The sequence below is a fragment of the Zea mays genome, chromosome 5 (assembly GCF_902167145.1).
Source record: "Zea mays cultivar B73 chromosome 5, Zm-B73-REFERENCE-NAM-5.0, whole genome shotgun sequence".
Classification (NCBI taxonomy): Eukaryota; Viridiplantae; Streptophyta; class Magnoliopsida; order Poales; family Poaceae; genus Zea; species Zea mays.
Genome location: NC_050100.1, coordinates 149,895,792 through 149,919,127, shown reverse-complemented (window position 1 = coordinate 149,919,127; position 23,336 = coordinate 149,895,792). Strand labels below are relative to the sequence as shown.

The window sequence follows — 23,336 nt, the reverse complement described above, 5'->3', positions numbered from 1 at the left end:
ACTCCCCTACTGCCCTTGCCCCTTTCGTGTAAGGTAGTCCTCCACTAGCTTTCCTAATTAATCAGCCAAGGGCGTCCATAAACCCTTGTGGTGGCACGTGTTTCTCAAGTTAAGCTCTATGTTCCAATTAACATTAATGATCTTGACATGAACAGTAAATAACAACGGATAACAAAAGTATAATCATGAATAATGTGTATCTCAATGCCCAAAACCACATATAGCACTGGCAAGTACTACCCAAAAAGTTCAGTGGTAAACAAGGCATAAAGATAGACAAACTAGGATAACCTATTAGGTCCCATCAAAATTAACCTATGCAGATCATTATGATTAATTAGAACATGAGTGGGTAAAAAAAGTGATCAAGGGCACAACTTGCCTGAGACTTGAGATTCCAGGTACTAGGATGATCTTCAGATGACACGTGACCTCGCGCTAGTCGTAGCAATACAAACAAGCATGGTATAGACAAAATTAACATCACACCAAACATAAGAATAAACTGTATAATAATGATCTATGCAAAGCTACGAGATCGTAGAAACAAGAACCACTAAATTCGGAGCTACGGATATTGAGTTATGAATTTCTAAAATCATTTAGCACCTAGAATAGATTAATTCAATTGAGGAATTTTAATTCAAGTTTCATGGTTAAACAAAGGTACTAGGTGATAAACAATATTAATACAAAATTATTGCAACTAGAATGACTCAATTTGGAGTTAAAATGAATTAACTATGAATTTCACAAGTTTCTAGAATTATTTTTGTGTTGAAAATCAATTTCTGATATTATTTATATGGTTTTCCTCATTACCCGGGCTGCGCATCAATTTTTAGAGAGAACAGGGGCTAAGGCGCAAATATTCCAAGACTCAGTGAACAGAACCCGAGGACGGCGGGTTCAATAGCAAATTTTTCGGGGTCCCTTTTAGAAGTGAGCTCGGCTGAAGCTGTCTGGGTGATTATGAACCGTCATATTTCGATCTGGCGGATCCGTTATAACGACGAAGAGGTACGCGTTATTGACTGTCGATCCAGAGATCCACGGCCAGGATTTTCATAACGCCACCCCATGCCACAACCGCCCGATCCCGATCCGATGGGCCAGATCGAATACGCGAAAGGGTAGCCCTGGATTGAATCATACCCGTCCATTCACGGATCGAGGGCACGATAGCATCACCCACCTCGAGCTACCGCACGGTGGTGCAAACGTCCCGAGAGGCGGCAGCCGGCGGCGCCATGAGCCCGATGGTGGCAGAACACGCCGGTGAACAGCTAACCGGTCCATCAGTCCGTTATTCATACACCTGAAACGTGCTACGCGAAGCAGAGGAAAGGATGAGTTCAACGAGGATGTCCCTACCATAAACCTTGCAGCGAGTTAGCCAGCCAACGGTGAGGGGCGATTCCGCCACTCCGCCATGCCCCGATGAGCAAACTGGATCAGTGCCCCAGACGCATCCGGCTCACCGATGCCACGCAAAGTCCTAGAGAGAACCGGCGAACATCCCCAGGGAGTTTGGAGGCCCCGACGGCGAACCGGCAGCCAGGACTGGGATTAACCGCGGCGGCCCGCCATTCTTCTCAGCGCCAGGCTTCTTCCCCACGATCCCCCGGTCTGCCATGAGACCCGTGTATTAGCTTGGAGGCCGAGAAGGGGATGCAGCACTGCTATTTATGCCCCATGGCCAAGAATCCCAACGTTTTTCCCCGAAGATCACGGTGCGACACCGATACACCCGTGCGATTTCGCGTTCTGTTGAAAGGAGACAAAGAGGGGAGAGGATAGATCCGACAGAGAGGACCCACACGGCGGTGTCACACGGTGCGCGGGCGCGACCACTGCCCACACGGGCCCGCGTGTCGGTCACAGGAAGATTTCTGGGTCGTGCGCATGCGTGGAGAAAAAGGGAAAGTGGGCCGAATTGGTGTCTGTCGGCCCAATGGTGCACAGTTTCGTTTTTATTTTTCCTTTCTCCACTATTTCCTTCCCTTTTGATTTATAACTTTGAATTTCAATTCAAATGTTGTTGTGGATTTGTTTTTCCCAATTAAACATCTTCTTTGAACATACCAGTATTAATTGCATTTATAAAATTTATTTTTGTATTTTTATAGTATTTATTTTCTTTATTATTTTCCCTTTCTCACCTATAAATTAAGTCTTAATTCTAATTTTGAACCTTAATGATTCTCATTGATGTGATCAATATTTTTGGTAAATGCACACACACACACAACTCCATCATGATGCATGATATATTTTATATGTTATTAGCTAATTAATCACCTGAAATGAGATTATTCACATGCTATATTAAATAGAGGCAAACATATAAGTGATTCAACTCCATCTTCATTATTTACATTTTTGGGCATTACACAAAACAACCTATAATTTGTGACAGAGGGAGTACAATACTTATTAGCTGTTATATCTGCAAAATAAAAACCAGATGGATTATCTGCATATGATATTCTGCAAGAGTACATAACTATGATTAAAGGAGAAATTGACACAATTAAAATAGGAACAAAGAATGAAATTTTTGACGCCCTTCAAGACTAATCTACTTTCTAGATTGCTCTCTTGTTATTGTATGATGAACTCTTGTTATTGTATGATGAACTTTTCTTACAGCAGTTGAGGTAGTCTAACAGAAGAAAAGTAATATCAGAAAATAAATGTTGTGGAATTATACTTCTTCATTTGGAGTTAAACTGTTAATGAATGGAGTTAAACTGTTAATGAAACCTTTTCATGGGTTATTTACTTTAGATGGACCTTTTACATTGGTTTTTCCCATATTGATTATTGTAGTTACACTAGTAGGGTACCCGTGCGTTGCAACGGAACCGAATTATAACACGATAACTTACATGTCTCTGTTGTATGTTATAGATATGTGCCCGTGCGTTGCGACGGAAGTAAAAGATTTGTATGAAACATTAATACGGAACGACAAACATCACTATAATATGCAAAATCCATGTGGAAAACATTATCAATATCACACTAATCAGCTAATCCTTTTTAGCGATATCGATAAGTCTCTGTTGTATGTTTGCAGGGATGGCATATCGGCACGAATTATCCTCATAATTTAACAGATCAATCACAAAGTTCCTTCGAACAATCTTTGCATCCTACAGACAAAGACATAAGAGAACAAAACATATTATCTTGTAAAAAGAGATAGCTGGAATATATGTTTTGAACATAGAACGAACGTACTACACTTACCCCAACAAATTTCATTCGTCTGTCATTCCCCCACATGGCCATAGCTTGTAGAACGAGGTACCTGGTATTAAACCTATAATATAATGTTTGGGCAACAATGTTTTATACAATGATTATCATAGAAAAAATTTAAACTGCTGAGAAGGTGGTACGAAGAAAATACCCTCTTAAGTCAATTGGAACACCAGTCTGAATTGTATGTTCCCACTTAAAGATATCCTCCGCCCATCCAGAACGTTTCTTGCTGTAAGCAATCTTATATTTCTTTGAAGCCATGATAATCTCTTCCGCAAACCTCTTGTATGTCATGTGTTTACACCAATCTTGAGTCGGTGTAAAGTCGATAAAAGTCACATGCTTTTTAACATGATCTATTACGAAAAGGGCGTGACATCCATTGAATTTCCATGGCATAAGAACCTGCAAAATATCAGTCATTAGGATTGCAAAGAAGTGTCCTTTATAAATACATTCGAAATGAACACATACTTACATATCTACAACCCGTGATATAATAATTCATTAATGGCCAACAATCGAGTGTTTTGGCTAACTCTTCTGCTGTAGGGTCCTTATGGTACTTTGGAAGTTTACCAAAGCCAACCATTCTCTGGACAGTATATATACATGTCCACATGAGGATTAGATGTAGATACTATATGTTGGGGGCCTTCGGCTTCCGAAGGTCCTCAAAAACATGATTTAACAATGTTTCTGGAGTAAAGTACATTAACAGGCACCTTCGGACTCGGATCAGAGCCACGGTACGAAGAAGCACAAAGGTTGGCGCAGTGCCGAAGCTGTGTGTAGAAGAGCTTCGGGGTAGCGGCGGAAAAGGAAACCGACTTAAAGATGAAAAACCAGATTAGACCTCAAAGAGTTATCATAGAGTTATTAATAAATGTAAAGGGCATTATTGTAATTTTCCATGGGCTGCGACCCGTGCCTATAAATAGGTGAACAGTATCCCTGTACTGTTCACGCTGATTTGGCATTGGCTTTTGTGTCACACTTGTACTTTTACCTTCTTACGAGCTAAAGGTACACTTGTAATTTGATATCATTTTTATCTTCTCGTTATAATAAAATGGGAATGAATTGAGAATAATACACAACTGTTTATGTTATTTTCTATACTTTATACAATTCCTTCTCCATTATTATGTTTCGTGCTTATGAAGGTATGTCCTTCGTAACCTTCGTCCGAAAATCATTATATCCCTAAGGAAATAATGCTTCGAAGGACGAAGGATATTAACATTTAACATTTTATGTTGCCTTGTTCTTGATTCATAGCATTTGAGAACAAGTCCCCAACACTATATATTAATACATTAATGATTGGAAACAAACTTACCCAGAAACGCATGTCCATATAATGCTTTCTATTATTTATGATTACTCCTTTAGGCCTACGTGACTCTTTATTGGCAAGCAGCCGAACAGCCATGTCAAAACATCTTAGAGTCATATCTTGATTTATCGTTAATATGTTTTGCAGGTCTTTGACAGAGATTTCTATCTTAAAAGGATTGAAACTTCGCACCCATGTCATCCTGTAATGTATCATGACGAAAGTCTATACCAAGAATCTAAGTAGTTGATATACATAAATAGATAAATCAATGAGCACTTACTCTAGTGTCGTATCGTCTTCTATTGCCATGATATAATCACATAAAACATCTATTGAATCGGCTTTGGTCACTGGCATGTCCTTTGTGGAAAGACCAACCATTAAAAAGTCATTGGTGCACCCATCGTTAGAGACTTTTATAGGAGCTATTTTATCCCAATCATCAACAAACCACTTTTTCAAGTCTGCTTGAGTAATAGGGCCTTCCTCATCTTCATACACTACTTTGCTATCATGAAGCACGTGGAGTAGTTTCCTCTTCTTAGAATCTGTTGGGTTTTCTAATATCTCAACATCTGATGGGCTTCCAGAGTCAACTTATTTATCATTTTTGTATAACAGACACCCCTTCTCTTATTCAGGTCTGAAGATAGTAATATAGCAGCCATTTTTTTCCTAAAGTGTGACATGTCATCCTAGAAATAAGAAATAATTATTTAGCATTATATATGTAACACTGACTGTAGATGTGCATATATGTCGTAGTAGTAATAATATACCTGGGTAAAACTGTGAGACAGTTCATCCCCTGTCCAGTATTCGATATAGTTCAAAAGAAAGAGGCCACATGAAGAGCTACAATATACATTAATAAAAACATAAAGATTAGTATGAATGAAGAAATTGGTAAAAAATATTTTAGGGCGTACCTATCTGTCTGCTTTGCATATCCCATGTCTATTTCTCTGAGCGGCCAAGAAGCAACTTGGAGGTCTGGCCACCTGTGGTCTTTTAACTCCTTACGTTGAGATATCATATCAATTTGTCTTTGGAGACCTTTAATCTTTATATATTGTAAAACAAAATTAGAGATTGGGAAAAGTTAATAGTGAATTCATAATTGTTTAATTTGTGCATACTCACAGAGTCAGTGAGGTCTTTACGGTCTTGTGAAGTACCAAGTGAATCGAGCACTTGTATCTCCATATTGCATGGATCACGGCAAGATACCAGTGCGTCTCTCGGATGTTTATCGGAATAAACACCTACAAAAATAGTTATAAATACTTGCATAAGAATAAAATACATGTACACACTAACTGTTTTGTTTAGATTGTAAACTCATATGTACCATGTCATGGTCTAGGTAAAGTAACACCCTTCGTTCAACACTACATATTTGTGTCATGTCTTCAATTGGATATAGCTCCTCTGTTTTAATTTCAACATCCCCATCTCGCTTCAAGAAATTAAACTGGAAAGCATTTTCTATGTGAACGTGACCTCCAGATCGGCACTTTAGATGCTTTTGAGCTTTTATCAAATTTATATAACAGTCTATAACCTGCAAGTGTGTAAGTTGTGGTTAAAAATACCAGGGTGAGTAAAAAGACCTATACATAACAAGGTCACCAAATTTAAAAACTAAGCATGGATTACCTCGTCACCTATATATGCATTCGGTTGAAATAAACATTCCATCGACTTTCTTTCAACAAAGGCATCATCAATAAGCACGACTTCTACCCTTGGTTCACAAGGGATTTCCTTAACAAAATCGATGAGGGCAAGATCGCCCTGCGTGCAAATATAGTCTAGAGCAAACAATCGTGAGATAAAACTAAAATTAGTTATTACAATAAAAAACAAATTGATCCATATAGAACTAAGAAAATTATAATACCTTTCGGAACTATTGTGGTTGCCGCCGATTTTTTTGGCTTGTTATGACACAAGCCTACAGATAGAGATTCCATTCTCGGGACAAAAACCTACATTCATAAAGTAAGATACGCTAGTGTCCATGCTTTGCCATGTTAGTGGAAAAAAATAAATGACGATTTAGGATAGTAAGCCAACATGCATAACAAATTGTTAGATACATAATAAATTAATAAATAAATCACGGAGCCATCTCTGAACTAACAGAGTGGACAAAATAAAAAATGACACATGATTGCTTCAATCTTTACGAGAACAAATAGGTTACTTTCATGTCAGAAAATGAACCAAGACCAAGTTGTTTTTTTGTAATAATGTATTATCTTTTTTTTCTTCACTATTCATGGTACTATAGAGTATTAGGAGATACATGGGTGTGATGGGTTCGTCTCCGGTGCAGCAAATGAAATTGTCTATTGGCAGTATTCCAGAAACCTAGCGCCGATCAGGATGGGGGTTGGTGTGGCTGCCACGCTGACACAGAGCACACATGAGAACATGCATAAAAGAACCCAGACACGAGATCGATCTGAAGGTGAGTGAGTGACACAAATTAATACATAGAATGATTTGCTTGGGTACTGTTCTGTAGCATCTTTTTGTTATACAATTTTATGCAACTTGATTCTTTTTTTTGTTCACTCTGCAAACATAGTCGATGAAACTTTATGCTATTCTATATTTGTGTCCTAATGATGTGGTAGTATTGATTCACAGGTGTGCACAGCAAACATGAAGCCGAACCTTCAGAAAATAGTTTTGAACTTCTGATGATGTGAAGTGTACTCATGGTGCTGAACCTTCAGATTATCACCAAGAACATGCAAACATATCAATGCCTCTGTCTATGTCTAGCTATAGTCCATCAACATTGTTAAGTTTTAACACGAACTGCTATTTTAAAATTCAGGCATTTCAACAGTTCACTTGTATCTCCAACTCGCCAGAAAACAATACAGATAACGATTAATCTAGATGATTCTACATTAAGTGAACATGTAGCTAAACCAGAACATATGCATAAAAGAACCCAGACACGAGATCGATTTAAATGGAGGATAAGAAAGACAGAGATAAAACGTTGGGATGGCAGGTTTCTTACGGCACCTTGTAATATGTCTTTGATGTCACAGGCAACTTCGATGGTAGCTTCTGCGCGGCCTCGAGGCGTCAGCGGCTCTGCATCACGCGCGGGCACCAGCGCTCCTCCTCGGTCTCGATGGGTAGCGAGGTGCTGCACAGCAGCGTCAGCGCCAATGGCGTGGAGCGGCCGCGGTGGAAGTAAGAAATACGAGATTCACAGAGGGAGGAGACTAGAGTTTGGACGCAACAGCGTCTGCGTGTGCCTGTGTGGGGGGCGCTATCGCGGCGAGCATCATGGGGGTGGAGGAGGGGGCGAGGGCACGACAGAGGTGGGCGCGACTGTCGCGGCGAGCATCACGGGGCTGTCGCGGGCGAGGACCGTGGGGTGGGGGCGGCTGCGGGGGCATCCACGCCCTTCCATCTACGGAGAGCAGAGTGGGAGCGAGGATGGCGGGGGTTGCCGCGGGGGCATCCTGGAATGGCGCCCTTTCCATCCACAGATAGCGAGCGCGGGACGAGGATCGTGGGGTGAGGGCGGCTACGGGGACATCCACGCCCTTCCATCGACGGGTTGCGGAGTGGGAGCGAGGTTGGCGGGGGCTGTCGCGGAATGGCGCCCTTTCCATTGACGGATAGCGAGGATGGCTGCGCAGACTGTTGGTAAATCAGTATCCGAGTTTCTGTCGGGCTTCAGCGATGGGAAGACAGACTCGGCAGCGAGAGTTTCTTTCAAGGTTAGCTTTCCCCTTCTGCGCCATGCTAGCGTTGGAAGCTCTAAGGATTAGTACCCTGAGTTTTGCTCGTTTTGCTGATGAAACTGCCCCGACTCCTGAACCTTGTCTTGTTATGATTCAGTACGGGTGCACGAGGAGCTTTTTGGAACCGTGATATCGCCAACACTGGGCTTCTGAAAATAGGTATCCCGAACAGCGCAATTGGAATTTTAGTATTATAATCCGTTGAAATTCGGAAATGTAGTATCTGAGATAGATTAAGCCCAGGTGTTACGGCAATCCGTTTCTTACAACGGATCCTCTCCCCCAGCGCTCCTCTCCCTGACGAGCGTGTTGCTCTCCCACAGCTGCCGAGCCGGCGCCCGTGCAGGAGCGACGGCGCTCGTCTGCACGGCCTCGTCGTCGAGCTCCTCCTCTCCTCGAGCGCTCCTTCTGAAGCTAAATCTGTTAGCTTCGTCGAGCTCCTTGCTCTCCCCGACATGGAAATGGGCAGTTGCTAGCATGTAGAGTCTGAAATTCCAAACCTTATATCCTTGCTCTCCCCGACGAAGCTAGTGAAAATGGGCAGTTGCTAGCATGCTAGCATGCAGATGTGCTAGTCTGCTGGTCTCACTGATTTTCAGGTATGGCAGTTGTGCTAGTCTGCTAGTGAAAATGCAAATGCACATGTGCTAGTCTGCTTGTGAAAATGCAGATGAAAATGCAAATGGCAGTTGTGCTAGTTTGCTACAGCTGCAGATGTGCTAGTGAAAATGCAGTTGGCGATATCAGTGTTTTTAGAAGCCCAGTTTGGTATGGCTGCCAGATTTTCGGACAGCTGCCAGTTCTAGCACATCTGCAATTTCAGTTTGGTATGGCTGCTTCAGTCCAATTCAGTCCAATTCAGTTGGCTTCAGTTATTTTTAGTTAGCTTCAGTTAGTCCTAGTCTAATCGTGTTGGCTTCAGTTCAGTTATCTTAAGTTTTTCCCTAGTCCTAGTTCAGTTAGCTTCAGTTAGTCCTTGGTCAGTAATTTCTGATGTAGCAAGTTTCTGAAAATGCAGTTCATGTATGTTTCTGAAAACCGAGCAGACAGAACCGAGCAGTCCAATTCTGAAAATGCAGTTCCTGTATTCCTCGTTCCTACATTTCAAACACACCTTGAGAGTAGGGTCCATGTTCTACATGGTAGCATTTCTTCTTTTTTTGAAGATAGATTACACGTTTAACACTTTCCTGAATACCTCATAACTTAATTCAGGTAAATTACTGCTATGTAGTAATTATTTGATTTTGTCTTTACTCTTCAAGGACCGAGCAACTGAAATATTCAAGAAAATTATTAAGTTGCTAGCTTATAAACTGGTAAAAATTGCAGAGGCGTTTCTGTTCAACTCTTGGAATGACCAATCAAGCTGTTAACGCGGCCAAGGAGGCAGTTCAGCGCTCAGAGGACCTTGATATAAGGTTTGGAATTTCAGACTCTACATGCTAGCAACTGCCCATTTCCATGTTGGGGAGAGCAAGGAGCTCGACGAAGCTAACAGATTTAGCTTCAGGAGGAGCGCTCGAGAAGAGGAGCAGCTCGACGACGAGGCCGTGCAGACGAGCGCCGCCGCTCCTGCACGGGCGCCGGCTCGGCAGCGGTGGGAGAGCAACGCGCTCGTCAGGGAGAGGAGCGCTGAGGGAGAGGATCTGTTGTAAGAAACGGATTGCTGTAACACCTGGGCTTAATCTGACTCAGATACTACAATTCCGAATTTCAACGGATTATAATACTAAAATTTCAATTGCGTTGTTCGGGATACCTATTTCCATAAGTCCATTGTTGGCGATATCACGGTTCCAAAAAGCTTGTGCACGAGGGGAGTCTTTGGCGCGTCGTTTTTCTTTGTGAACGGTTTCCTCTAGCCTGGGGGCGGATCGCCTATCGACTACAGCACGTGGATTGGCATCCTGGACCCCCTTGTTTCCCAGAACGGTGAACGGGTCGAGATGTTTACTTCGATGTAAGTGATTGAAGTGGCCTTGCTACGGAGGATACGACCGTACAGATGTTTCGCTAGTGCCGACGGTGGACAAGCAAACAGCTATTATGCAATTGCAAACTGTGTGTAAGCTCTGCAGTGGTAAATAGCATCCCACTTTGCTCGTTGTACGATTAAGCTAGCAGTTGTGTCCTAGCTACAGCTAGTATATCGGGTAAGTATGTGAAGAAACTCTTGCATTGGAGCCTGCGATATGTTAAACTTTGCATGATCCTATATTCGCATTCGCTCTTCTCCCTGCTTTTTCTTAACTATTAGCACTCCTCTGCCTTGTCATTTCGTTGACTAACGATACTATGTTTATTGGCCTGTCGTGTCTCAGTGTACACACATGGTCTTCTGCATTGGCGTGTTTTAGATATATGCGGCCTAGTTTGGTAGACGATCACCATCAGCTAATCACCTCTGCCAAGAACCGAAGCACATGCGAAAGTAAAAAAACTCAACAGTATTTACTGAAGCACATGCACGGGGCGAGGATGGCGGAGGCGTTGGAAGCCGGGCGACCAGCAACCTCCCTGCCGCTCTGCAACTCTGCTCGTGTCCCGATAGACTCAGTTCTCAGCGGCCAAGTAAAACGCGGCAAGGGATTTGAATGTCACGGATGGCTATCGGTGCGCGGTTTGGAATCCGAGTCGAGTGGAATCCGATTCGCCGTCGAGACTTCAGTCGGCCCTTACCCGTGTTGTTTTGTCTATCGCGCGCGGTCGCGGACGCGGAGGAAGAGGCGAAGTCGAAACAGTGTAAAGCCGCTGTGCGGCAAGCCTAACGGTGGAGGAGGGGAGGAGCCGGAAAGCGTGAGGGCTGCGTGATTTTTTGGTAGCATGCAAATTAATGGCCACCAAACAACCGAGCAGTGCACAGGGCAAGGAGGGAGGGGAGGGAAAGCCGAGGGCGACTGCTCGCCGGAAAAACATTAATAGGATACAGGTTAGTGAGTCTAAAGTTTGTCTCACCCTAATTTGTGTCAGTAAGTTTAGACTCACTAATAAGTCACTAAACTAATATACAAAGTTTGTCGCAGCATAGTTACAAACTCCCTGGAGACTCAAACTCTCCACGTCCGACGCATGCAAAAGTAGTTACAGGGAGCATCTATGCTGCGACAAGTTTAGACTCACTCACCGGAAAATTTCAATATGAAGAAAATCTTATTGATGTCGATCAAAATACTGAACCAAGTAGTTACAGGGAGTTTGTTCACATCTGGAGACTCAAACTCTCTTAGCAGTTAGCTAGCTCAGTCTCCAGCTAATAGGATATGTTGCCTTGTTGCAAATCGACGCATACAAAACATTGCATACAAATATCTGGGAAAATGCAACTGACGCATGCAAAAGAGCCTGACAGCAGCGCATGAATAGCGCGTCTTTGATTTTTGGAATCTCTTGTTGGTAGCAGAACGAGAACACTTGGGGTCCTGCCATGTTCAGTCCGCCTAGATGCCTTATTTGCCCCGTCCAAAAGTGTTCAGAGACATTCTGTGCTTACCTTTAACAATTCCCATGCTTTTTCGTAGGTATCAAGATTCTGAGAATGCTACGGTATCCCAATTAGTACCAGTTAATTCTCTAAGATATGGAAAATAACAATTGATAAGGTATAAAAAAACTGACCACTTCTACTGCAGAATCTTCAAGATCACAGGAAGGAACCCAGTCTACCACAAGTTTCCTATCCAAAGCAACCGACGCATGCAAAAGAGCCTGACAGAAGCGGAAGAAATTGATAAGGCTGAACCAGTGACCGACGCATGCAAAAGGCTGAACTTGTGGACTTTGCAAACCGAGATCTGTGTCCCTGCGAATGGACTTTGCAATCGGACATATTTTTGTAGGTCAAATGGTGAATCAAATACATCAAGCTTTACTTTTCATTGATCTGAATTTTCATGCAAAATACATTTTCGTGTATATATGAAAACTGATTGGAGTGAAAATGATTATCGTCCGTCTCCTCAACGTAGAGTAAGCAATAATGATCCAAGTTGGGGAAAATCAGTAAAATAATTGGCCAGTTCAGCAAATAGCTGAAACTCAAGGTTTGCGTGGGAACTTGGAGAAATCTGGGCGTCGTCTCTCCATGTACGCGTTCTTCCCTTCCTTTGCCTCCTCCGTGCCATAGAATATTAGTGTGGCATTCCCGCTAAGCTCCTAGAGCAGAAGTGCCATCAGTAATGCAACATGCAGACAGAAGTTCACCAGCAGCAGTCCCAACTTCCAATGGAAGGGTTAGCATTTTGGCAGGCTTTACCTGAAGGCTTGCATGGCCATCATCTGTCGCGTTGAGTGCAGATTTCAGCACGCGAATAGCCATGGGGCTGTTTCTTAAGATCTGACGACACCATTTGACAGTTTCCTGCTCCAGTTCAGATTGGGATGTTAAAATACACGATAACTTACATGTCTCTCTGAAGGTGTATATGAACTCAAGCATGACAAGGTGTTCATATAACAGTTTCTTGGTTGGGACTTTGTATGCTTACTTGGCATTCTTGAGTTCATATACAACAAGTGTTCCGATCCGTGCTTGTGTCATGTCTGAAAGTGAACAGCGGGAGAGTGATGAACTGAACTACGACTGAAGCAGTAGTAAAAGGAATAAACATGCAGAGAGGGCAAGTAAAAAGGTAATAAAAAGGCAGGAACAATAGAAGGGTCCCAGTTCCGATGGGCGCATGGGCAGGAAGGCAGACAGAAGTTTCAGAGTAACAGCGTGTGAGCGAAGTGCAATGATTGGTGTTTCTCAGCTGACCCTCTGCAAGGCAAATCGCTGTCGCCCGTATGTCCAGGAAAAGGGCTCTCTAGGCATTATGAGCGACAGAACACAGCGCAGTAGGCGAAAGAATCGCGTCACCTGTGGTTCTGTTGTCTCAAAAAAAAACTGCTACTAACCATGTCTCTGTGCTCGGTAAGCACATGGTGTTGCATTGGAGACTGCATGTGTTTACATGCCCCGGTGTTTGAGTCTTTGGATAGTTTCATCAGTCTATGGGCACAGTGCAGCTAGCGTCGATGAAAAGACTCTATTGTCGTATCCTTTGAATGCACAAGCATAAACATGAACCTATCACCGCTTAGAAACTGAATCTAGATCTAGATTTATCATAGAGCAGTTCTACTGATGAATCTAAAAATTATCGTAAAAAGTGTTCAGCTAGCTATCATCTTCAGGTCCACGCAAGAGTATTTTAGTTAAAATGGGTTAGATTACTCTTGCGGTAGTGTTATTAAATAACTGCATAAAAACACACATACCAAGCACAGGAGATCGTAGCATCTGGAAGCAATATACCAAGCTCAAGAAGTGAAGCATGAATACCCCAACCTATCAAACAGAACAGTTACAAATAAATCACTATTATTTTATAAAGCTCCTTAACATCTCCTCATCAAAACAGAACAATTACATTTGAGTGTTAGTCTTGTGTCGGTGTCTTTTTATTGAAACAAACAATTGAGTTTTGACAGACTTACCGTAGGTCTAGTTTGTTAGGACCTCCTTGTAGACGATGTTCTTAGTATATGTCCCACAATCTACTATGGGGTTCTTTCTTACACCCTTCCTCGATGTTTTTTCCCATCGACGGGTGGGATTGCAAGTATCTTTATGTTTGATCGGGTTGTCGCTCTAGATAGAGCAACATATAGTTGGCCATGAGAGAACACTGGTTCGGGCAAGTATACACCAACATTGGGAATAGTCTGACCCTGTGCTTTGTTAACCGTCATTGCAAAGCTAAGCCGTACAGGAAACTGCTTTCTTTTGAACTGGAAAGGGAACATCTCTTCATCGGAGGGACACAGAGGTATACGCGGCAGGAAAATGCGTTTTCCAGCGTGTTGACCCAGTACAATTTCTGCGTCAATGTTATTTCTTTGGAAACCACGAACGACCAACCTGGTGCCATTCCAAAGTCCATTCGCAGGGTCTATATTCCGAAGCAATATAACAGGGCATCCAATCTTGAGCTTCAAAACATGTGGTGGCAGCCCATTAGGCGTCAGTGTGTTTAGGAACTCGGGTGGGTAGTAGTTATGGGGATCATCCATGGCGCTATCGAAACAATGGTACACCATATGCTCCCCTTGAAAACGATCAATCATCTTAACATTTATCATATCCACCCATTCGTTCCGTGTTGACAGTATCGCCCTTGAAGTGATGTAGGTCGAATCGGACATATTTTTGTTGAGATTTGGGAAAACGAAGTCTATTAGGTTGTTAAGATCGTTGTCACTCCCACTATAAGGCACACATACCTCGTCAGGAAGACGGATGTCGCCGTCAGTATTTGTGTCCTCAGTTCCACCGCCTACGCGCAGGAAATACTCCACAAACCAAGGGTCGTTTTTTGCCCTCATATTGGTAACAAGCTTTAAGTGGGACATGGACTCCCATAGGTAAGACATCCATAGCGAAGAAGCGACCACTTGAGCCCTTGACCCTTTACGAACAACAGGCAAGACCTGTCTGAAATCCCCACCGAAGACAATGGTTTTACCACCGAATGGCAGTCCGGGTCGACCCATTATATCGCGCATGCTATTGTCCAGTGCCTCCACGGCTTGTCTCTTAGTCATAGAAGCCTTGTCCCAGATAATGAGAGATGCTTTCCATAGAAACTTTGCGGTTCCACTCTGCTTCGTGAAGCTACATACAGCGCCATCGTCAATAGTGAGAGGTATCTTGAAGAGTGAATGGGCGGTTCTTCCTTTAGGCATTATGGAAGCCGCAACGCCAGATGTAGCTGTTGCCACTGCAATCTTGCCCTGGCTGCGTAGCGTCGCGAGCAGCACTCTATATAGGTAAGTCTTTCTGGTGCCACCAGGTCCATCCACAAAGAATAATCCGCCCTGATCAGTGTCAACGGCACACAGAATCTTATCATAGGCGGCCCTCTGTTCCTTGTTAAGACAGTCTTTGAGAGCCACATCTCTTGCTGCCGGTTCGATAATTTCCTCCTCGTAAACCTCCCTAGCAATACCAATAGCATCGTCATACGCGTCCATGATAGGAGGAAGAGGGAATGTCTTTATGTCCTTCCCCATTGACTGCAACATGTTCCTAATGTCAATCAATACCATCTGCTCAACATGAGTTTTGCACGGATTCCTATGTTGATAGTCCTCGGACATAGAATCTAGGTGTTTGCCAGAGTACAACCACATCGCTTGGCTCACAGTACACAAGTATTGTGGCAAAAAGCCGTCGCAGCGATGATGGCATCTGGAAAAGAGCACGTTCAGTGAGACACTCATCCAGTGTGTTGTCTGACTCAAGCAGTCCCCTTCTCTCTGCTGCCTCACGAAAAGTCGGTAGCGTGACACCATCTACTGTCCTTAGATCCACATATGAAGTGGCGTCAGTCACATGGTTTAGGAGAACACGAAGATAGTAGCGCTCCCCCTCGGCCGGATGAGCAGAGACTATTCTACCGACTTGTCCACCCGTATCTCGTTTCCTCTGTTGCCATACTTTTCCCTTACCACTCTGCCAAGTGTACCATTCAGGGAAGTCACGATACAGGATGCCACGAGCCTCCTTGTGTAGACTATTCGCCTCAAAATATGCTATGAGCATTGACCTATCAACACCTGGACGGTTGACGACTCGCTCGACCATTTGCCGCTCGTGAAACGACACCATGTGCATGTTTGGAAGATGGAGTTGCAGCTGCATCACAGGTGGAGATATCTGACTAAAGCCGTATATCCTCCATAAGGCTTCTGGAGGAGTCACCCACCTTGCATCTCTGTACTGCTTGATCTCATTACATCATCATCTGCCTTGCTCGCATCTCTCATAACAACAGAAGCACGATCATGGCCTTTGTATATGTACTTGAATAGGTATTTAATAGCCTTGATGCTCCCACATGCCTCAACATTGATGTGACAGTTGAAGAGACGAAGGAGGTATGGGTTGTAAGGGACAACCCATCTATTGTCCAATTCGCACCCTCGAACCTTTTCGGTACGACCATCGTCACGACGTCTGTAAACAGGGTACAAATGCTTCCCTTGCAAGGTTGTGTCACTGAAAGGCCGAGGGTAATGATTCTTGCACGATTTACGACCCTTAGTGCATGGGCAGTTAGGGTTTAGCGACCCACATGGGCCATGCATCATATGCTTGATAACCATCTTTCGTAGTTCAGGGAACTTGTTGCTTGGGATCTTAGCTGAGATCAAAAGGTCATACTGCTCAGGGCATGTGAGCTTGTACTTCCTCTGCATTATGAGTAGAAAATGGGCATGCAGCAAACCCCGCTTCTGAAACTCCACGACATAGACGTAGGCTCGGACCTTACCAAGAATATCCTGTTTAGTCAGCCTATGCTTTAACTCCTGTAGCTTTGCATGAAAGACACACACTACAAGATCTGGACGATCTTGCGGTGTCTGCCCAGGGAGAAGCTCCCTCCTTATCTCATCCCAGTTAGGGTTACATGTCATGGTAAGAAAGATGTCTGGTTTACCAAACTTGCACACCAGAGCCATAGCATCCATATACCGATGTCTCATGTCACGAGGACCGCCAATAAACGATGTCGACAGCATAGTTCGCTTGCCAATCTTCTCTGCTCTAATATCTCCATCTAGAATGCTATCCACCAAGCCCTAGTATAGGTCTGCCCTTAACCGATCTTGGTTCTTACATATGAAATCTAAACGAGAGCTCTCAATCTTTATGTACGTGTCGACCGCGAACTGCTGGAAAAGCCGCTTTCCATGAAGTATTGGATTGAATACCCCAGGACGAATCTAGAATTTGTAGCAGTAGTAGTCACGTACAGACACACATAAATGGCTAGGAGATTCTACATATGCAAGGATTGAAAAGTGAGTGATGTCGAAAGCATAGTTAATAATGTGCAAATATCTCAAATATCAAATTAACAACTAACCTGCATCTTCATCATTTGCATTACTTGCCCTATGTGTCGCGCGGTATGCATCCACTTCGTCCATGGATACTCCAACCTTTGGGATATTTGCATGCCATCCAAGTTCGCCTCTAGGGAAGAACAATGGATATGATAGTGCATCGTACCATCCATGGTATGAGCGGATGCAGTGGCTTGAACTGTCCTTCCCATGGAGCATAACACCCTTGCTAAATTGGCCTCGCCCTTCGCTCCCTTCGATCTAGACAGCGGCCACCTCCAAAGTGAGAGGTGTGTTATATGTCTTCTGGTTCAACGTCTGGTCAAGGTTCAACGCGATACGATAGTCATCAAGGTTGCAAACGTGGTCCATGGTCCTAAGGTGCTCGGAGTACGGGTTTCCACGTAGTATGTCGACTATCTGTTTGATAACCTCCTTGTCTTTCTGTTGATGCTCTTCACGGCACTTACGGTACCGATGCTCGAGGCTGGGATCGTCGTCATAAAAGTAAAGCTCAAGGTGTTTATGCTCTGCCCCACCTTCCCTACCAAATGATTTGATATTGTGGTACATCATGCCCTGTGCTCGAAACGTGTATATACCAGAACCCCTTACATTAGTTGTCATACTATCGAGGCAACAGTATAGGGAAGTGAAAGAGAAATGGCCATTGAAAAACCTAATGTTATCACGAAAGTGCCTAGCATCAGAGTCTGCACTATCCCACAACCTCTTGAGTTGGGGAGGGGTCTCCACTGGAGCTAGCTCAACCTTCCCACCATGACAACAAAACCCAGGTGGCTCATACTCAAACTTCTTCGCGGTGCAATAACCGCAGTTGGGAACAAGCTTGAGCATATGTGTTTCTTCAGGGATGTTGTTGTACACCTTGTCGTACGGGTCAGAAACATGAGTGGCAGTAGATTCTTCTTGAGTACCATCAATATCGATATCCTCATCGGTATCCTCATCTAATATTTTTTTTGAAAACAATGAGTAAGACATGAATATTTACATAAGCCTTGCTAGGATAATAAAAATCGAAAATAGTACATTGCGCAGCGAATAGGTATCCCTCGTTCTCATCATCATCGTCTTCGAATATGACACCCTCATCGTCATCACCTAAATGGATCCAAGATGATGTAAGCACATGTTTAGTCAGACTGCATACTATCGATGTCTTGCAAGATCCATATAAACTTGGATAGTAATTACCATTGTTGGTGATCTTCATAGGCGTATGGCGCTGTGTCCAATCGTCCCCTTCAACAGCGTCACCACTAGTATCCTCAATCGAAGTACCCACCTTCCTTGATATGGCTGATTCAAATAACTAGTATCGACGAGCTAATATAGCTTGTCTTTCCCCACGAGGAACATGATGTTTACACTTTAGTGTATTGGTAGACATATCGGGCAAAGCAACATCCTCGGTCTAGGTTGGAGATGGCAAGAAAGGTGTGTTGACGAATTCAGGGATAACCCAGTTGCAGACAGATAATATGGATCCATCAGATCCCTTTGCATCTGCTGTAGGGTGTACCAACTCAGGGGTATATGTTGGGTCCTCCATGGCGATGGATGTGGGATTCAAAGTGTCGGCTTGCATAACTCTACGTCTCCTGTTGTGGTCTACCTTTGCCTCTTTTCGCCTTGGTGTTCTATTATACAACCTAAGGCGTTCACGCCTAAACTCCCTCTCGATGGGAGTTAAGTTTTTGTACCGCTCGCTAAAGTAGGCGGTCCTCTGCCTAGTATGCTTAGGTGTGTGGCCAACATTTTCGTGCACACTGCCTGTAATAAGGCATACTACGTTAAACCGTATGAAACTTGATTTTTTTGCATGTTAGCTCCTATGAACAGTCATGTACCTGGTGTTAGAACTTCTGTCATTGCATCAATGTCATTTGACTGTAATGTATAATTGATATGCAACCAGTCGGATTCATCATCTGGATCAACATTTACTTTTTCGTCTCCACCTACAAAATATGAACACATTACTTTCAGTAGTAGGTTTATGCACAGAAACATTACTCTAAAGTTGACGAATTTCATCACCTCTTGGCGTGTTGGGCATCATATTTTGGCAATTGTTTCGTTGAATTGCTTCAGGACGCTTCTTATTCAACTCTTTATTCCGTAGACATGCTTCTCGACGCTTTTTGTTTTTCTCGTTTTTCTGTTCATCGAACATCGTGGCATATCTTTCCTTATCTCTTTGCCTCTTACGTTCCTTAGCATCAACAATTGGTCGTAACGAGTTTGATCCATTTTGATCACCTACAATGTAACTTTGTATATTAGTGTTCTATTACATACTATGTTGCATTCATTAATATACACGCATGTACTAAGCTTTACCTGTATTAATGGTGTTTGAGATGTCTGCACATGGTGTGCGAGCAACATTATGTGCCATCTAATTTGTTTGTGTTTGTTCTCTGTTCTCCACAAAGAAAACCTGATAGGGGCAATGGACTTTTTAAATAATTTTCAAGTCCGTCAAGGTTCACAGACTATTCAAACAAACATGTCCACAGACAGACAAAAATGTAGTTCAGAAGTGCAGTCTGTCAAAGGACCACGAGAGTACTAAAGAAAGTAAAGAACTCATTGACCAACAAATGTAGTTTAGAAGCAAAGATTCAAACCAAATGAGCAGTTGAATCTTGTGCAAAATTCAGGCCCAAAGACATGCCATTCTCATTGCTTTCAGTTTTATCCTACCAATCTAGTGACCCAAACAGTTTAATTACAAGTGAATCAACAGAAAACAAGATCTACAGACTGCAAGTATCAAAATTAACTAAGAGCAGTGATTGGAACATAGAAAATTGAGTTCACTAAACATAATAAGCAGTGCCCAGATTCATAGGAGCTAACAAATTATTTTTTAGCCTCATACCAGCCAAGTGACATGCTAGAAACACCCAACACATGGTAGACCAAAATATTTGCATGTGTTGTGTGGCATACATTTTTTCTGACTGCGATACTACAGTATGAAGGTTGTTGGGGTGACTGAATAACTACAATAGTCACCCCACATTGACTGCCATCTGATTTGTTTGTGTTTGTTCTCTGTTCTCCATAAAGAAAACCTGATAGGGGCAATGGACTTTTTAAATAATTTTCAAGTCCGTCAAGGTTCACAGACTATTCAAACAAACATGTCCACAGACAGACAAAAATGTAGTTCAGAAGTGCAGTCTGTCAAAGGACCACGAGAGTACTAAAGAAAGTAAAGAACTCATTGACCAACAAATGTAGTTCAGAAGCAAAGATTCAAACCAAATGAGCAGTCGAATCTTGTGCAAAATTCAGGCCCAAAGACATGCCATTCTCATTGCTTTCAGTTTTATCCTACCAATCTAGTGACCCAAACAGTTTAATTACAAGTGAATCAACAGAAAACAAGATCTACAGACTGCAAGTATCAAAATTAACTAAGAGCAGTGATTGGAACATAGAAAATTGAGTTCACTAAACATAATAAGCAGTGCCCAGATTCATAGGAGCTAACAAATTATTTTTTAGCCTCATACCAGCCAAGTGACATGCTAGAAACACCCAACACATGGTAGACCAAAAAGATTTGCATGTGTTGTGTGGCATACATTTTTTCTGACTGCGATACTACAGTATGAAGGTTGTTGGGGTGACTGAATAACTACAGTAGTCACCCCCACATTGATGATTGGTGTCCTAGCTATAAACTGAAGGTCGTTGATTTTGTGCTTACTGGCACAATCTGTGCCTAGCTTAAATTAGCAGACAATGGCTTAAAAGACTTTCATTGTCAGAAGATTCTTGCCAGTAAAAACAAAAAAGGCATTATTGGGGTTATCATATTCATGGTGATTTATTCATGTAATATAACAGGATTAATTGGATTAGTGCAGTCTATCTCTAGCAGCCTTACTCATCTTCCATTTCAAGCTCCAACTCTGTGAACAGTGCATTGCAAAATAGGCCATATGCACGATCGAGCAGAGCCTTAGGGATAGTTCCACATAGAAACTGACATATGCAGTCATTGTCCATGGCGAGGGCAAAAGCATTTGGTGGCTGCAATGCATGGCTTGACCTGTCGTGCATGTTGGGCAGGCTTGGGTGATTTAGGGAAAATTATGTCTCAATATTGCATCATGGAACAGTTTCATTTTGACTTGAATTTCTGTTAAAATAAAAATATCCCTTGAGGCTTGAGAGTGAACCCAAACTGAATAATCAAAGCACATATATAGGCACAGACACACGGTAATGGTATTCATAGCAGCGGAGAAGTTAGATCATCATCTGATAGGAAGTTTTTAAGGAACAAAAAAGGGCATCCATTTCTTGAACCACAACGAAAAAAACATATAATGGTACTGATTTCTATCTTTCGGTTCATCAAACTGTACATTAAGTTATGCAATCTCCAAAAAGAGTTACGAAATATCCAATTAGTAGTTGCCCCCAAATATTTTCCCCTTAAACACTTTCGCAACTTGCTATCACAAATCAAAAGGGGAAATGCAGAGAACTGTCATAAATCCTCTTTGCCTGTATAGTGAAAGTTCAGATCTTTATATGTTTAGAGTAAGTCACTGGGTATAATGTTATCAAACAAAAAGTTCAGATCTCATTTCAGATAGCACAGGACCAATCTGGTCTGTAGTGTTCAACTGGAATATAAGATTTCGCTGCATAGGTCAAAGATTTGTACGAGTGAATACGGTATTTATTTTTAAGTTCATTTAGTATTATTTTGGCTGGCAAAATTGTATATTTCTATGTTATTTTTACTATACTATTGAAAAAATGAGTAAATTGTATGTTGTGATAGTCTGAACTTTTACATGACAGACCAGCAGATATTGTCATGGCTCAGGATGAAGCTGTGGCTACCTAGAAGACTGAAAATATGCTCATTCTTATTGATGTTTTTGAGATCTTACAAGGAATGATAACATAATTTATTTCTGACTGCGAGGGTTTGATAACATTATACGTATCGAATTCAACAGAGCAAAGAGTCGGTTTTTAATACATAAACGGCGAAATACAAATAATTGTGACCATCTTTAGTTGATACATATCTTCAAATCCTATAATGTAACAAGCTATCACACTACACATCCGGAACCACTGTTGCCAGATAAGCCTGTCTCCTCTCTAGATAATTGTTGATTAAAGCACTCCTCGGATTTTGGATCATGGAGCGCCGAATTGCTGCAGTTTAGTAAATGATATGTAATAACATGATTACTTAATTATAATTTCTAAATTATTGCAAGAAACACTCACTCTGCAACCGTTGTGTGGTGTGATGATCTAGATCGAATTCAACAGTGCTATGGTCCGAGGTTTGCAAGCATCCTATTGTTATATATAGTAGTAGACTTAGTTACTAAAGAAGGTCATTGAGTTTACTCCAACAAAGATGTTTAAGGATAATATAATTTAATGTGTAGCTTGTTACGACGCAGCATAGTTCCGATAATTATGCTCTTGTTTTCTCTAGCTAACACCCACCGTAGAGCATTTCTTTGCAACAGTTCAGGCCATATACCCACGACGATTATATCCCACCTATAAATAAAGCTTGTATTGTTTGAATAAAACATAACACGTCTGCAGTTTAAAAAAGATTGTAGCTATAAATTAATGACCTGGAATCCATTAGTATGGCCTCTCTGTACGACCTTCCACCGATGTGCTCTAACGGCGCCAAATGAATAACAATTCCTATTGCATCTGAGACATTCATATGTGAGGGATTAAATTTCGAGTATATTTTTTATGGTTTAGTGCGGTATAATTATACTCTGTATAGAAAGACGGGCACATACCTATAAACCTCTTATGAGGTTGTTGGAGGACCTCATGAAATGGCATAAGATGTTTTGGATACGGCGGGGACTGAATTGGCAAGTGGAATGGGTCCACAATAGTCCGAGTTGCCAAGGTCAATTCTAGCCTATGTCCAAAATTCGGAAATAGATACGCCCCCCAGCTTACACAGAACGCCACTCCATATAATGTATATGTAGATCCTT

General features: G+C 42.3%; 1 long non-coding RNA gene across 1 annotated transcript; it reads right to left on the bottom strand.

The window, feature by feature from the left end:
* Positions 1–12,662: 12,662 nt before the first annotated feature.
* On the bottom strand, positions 12,663–22,656 carry LOC103627022 (uncharacterized). The gene is made up of 7 exons (XR_004849584.1): positions 22,585–22,656; positions 19,654–22,509; positions 19,351–19,572; positions 19,161–19,271; positions 13,654–13,723; positions 12,882–12,936; positions 12,663–12,754 (listed from the first exon to the last, which is right to left on the bottom strand). It is a non-coding gene; the product is annotated as an uncharacterized lncRNA (long non-coding RNA).
* Positions 22,657–23,336: the final 680 nt, after the last annotated feature.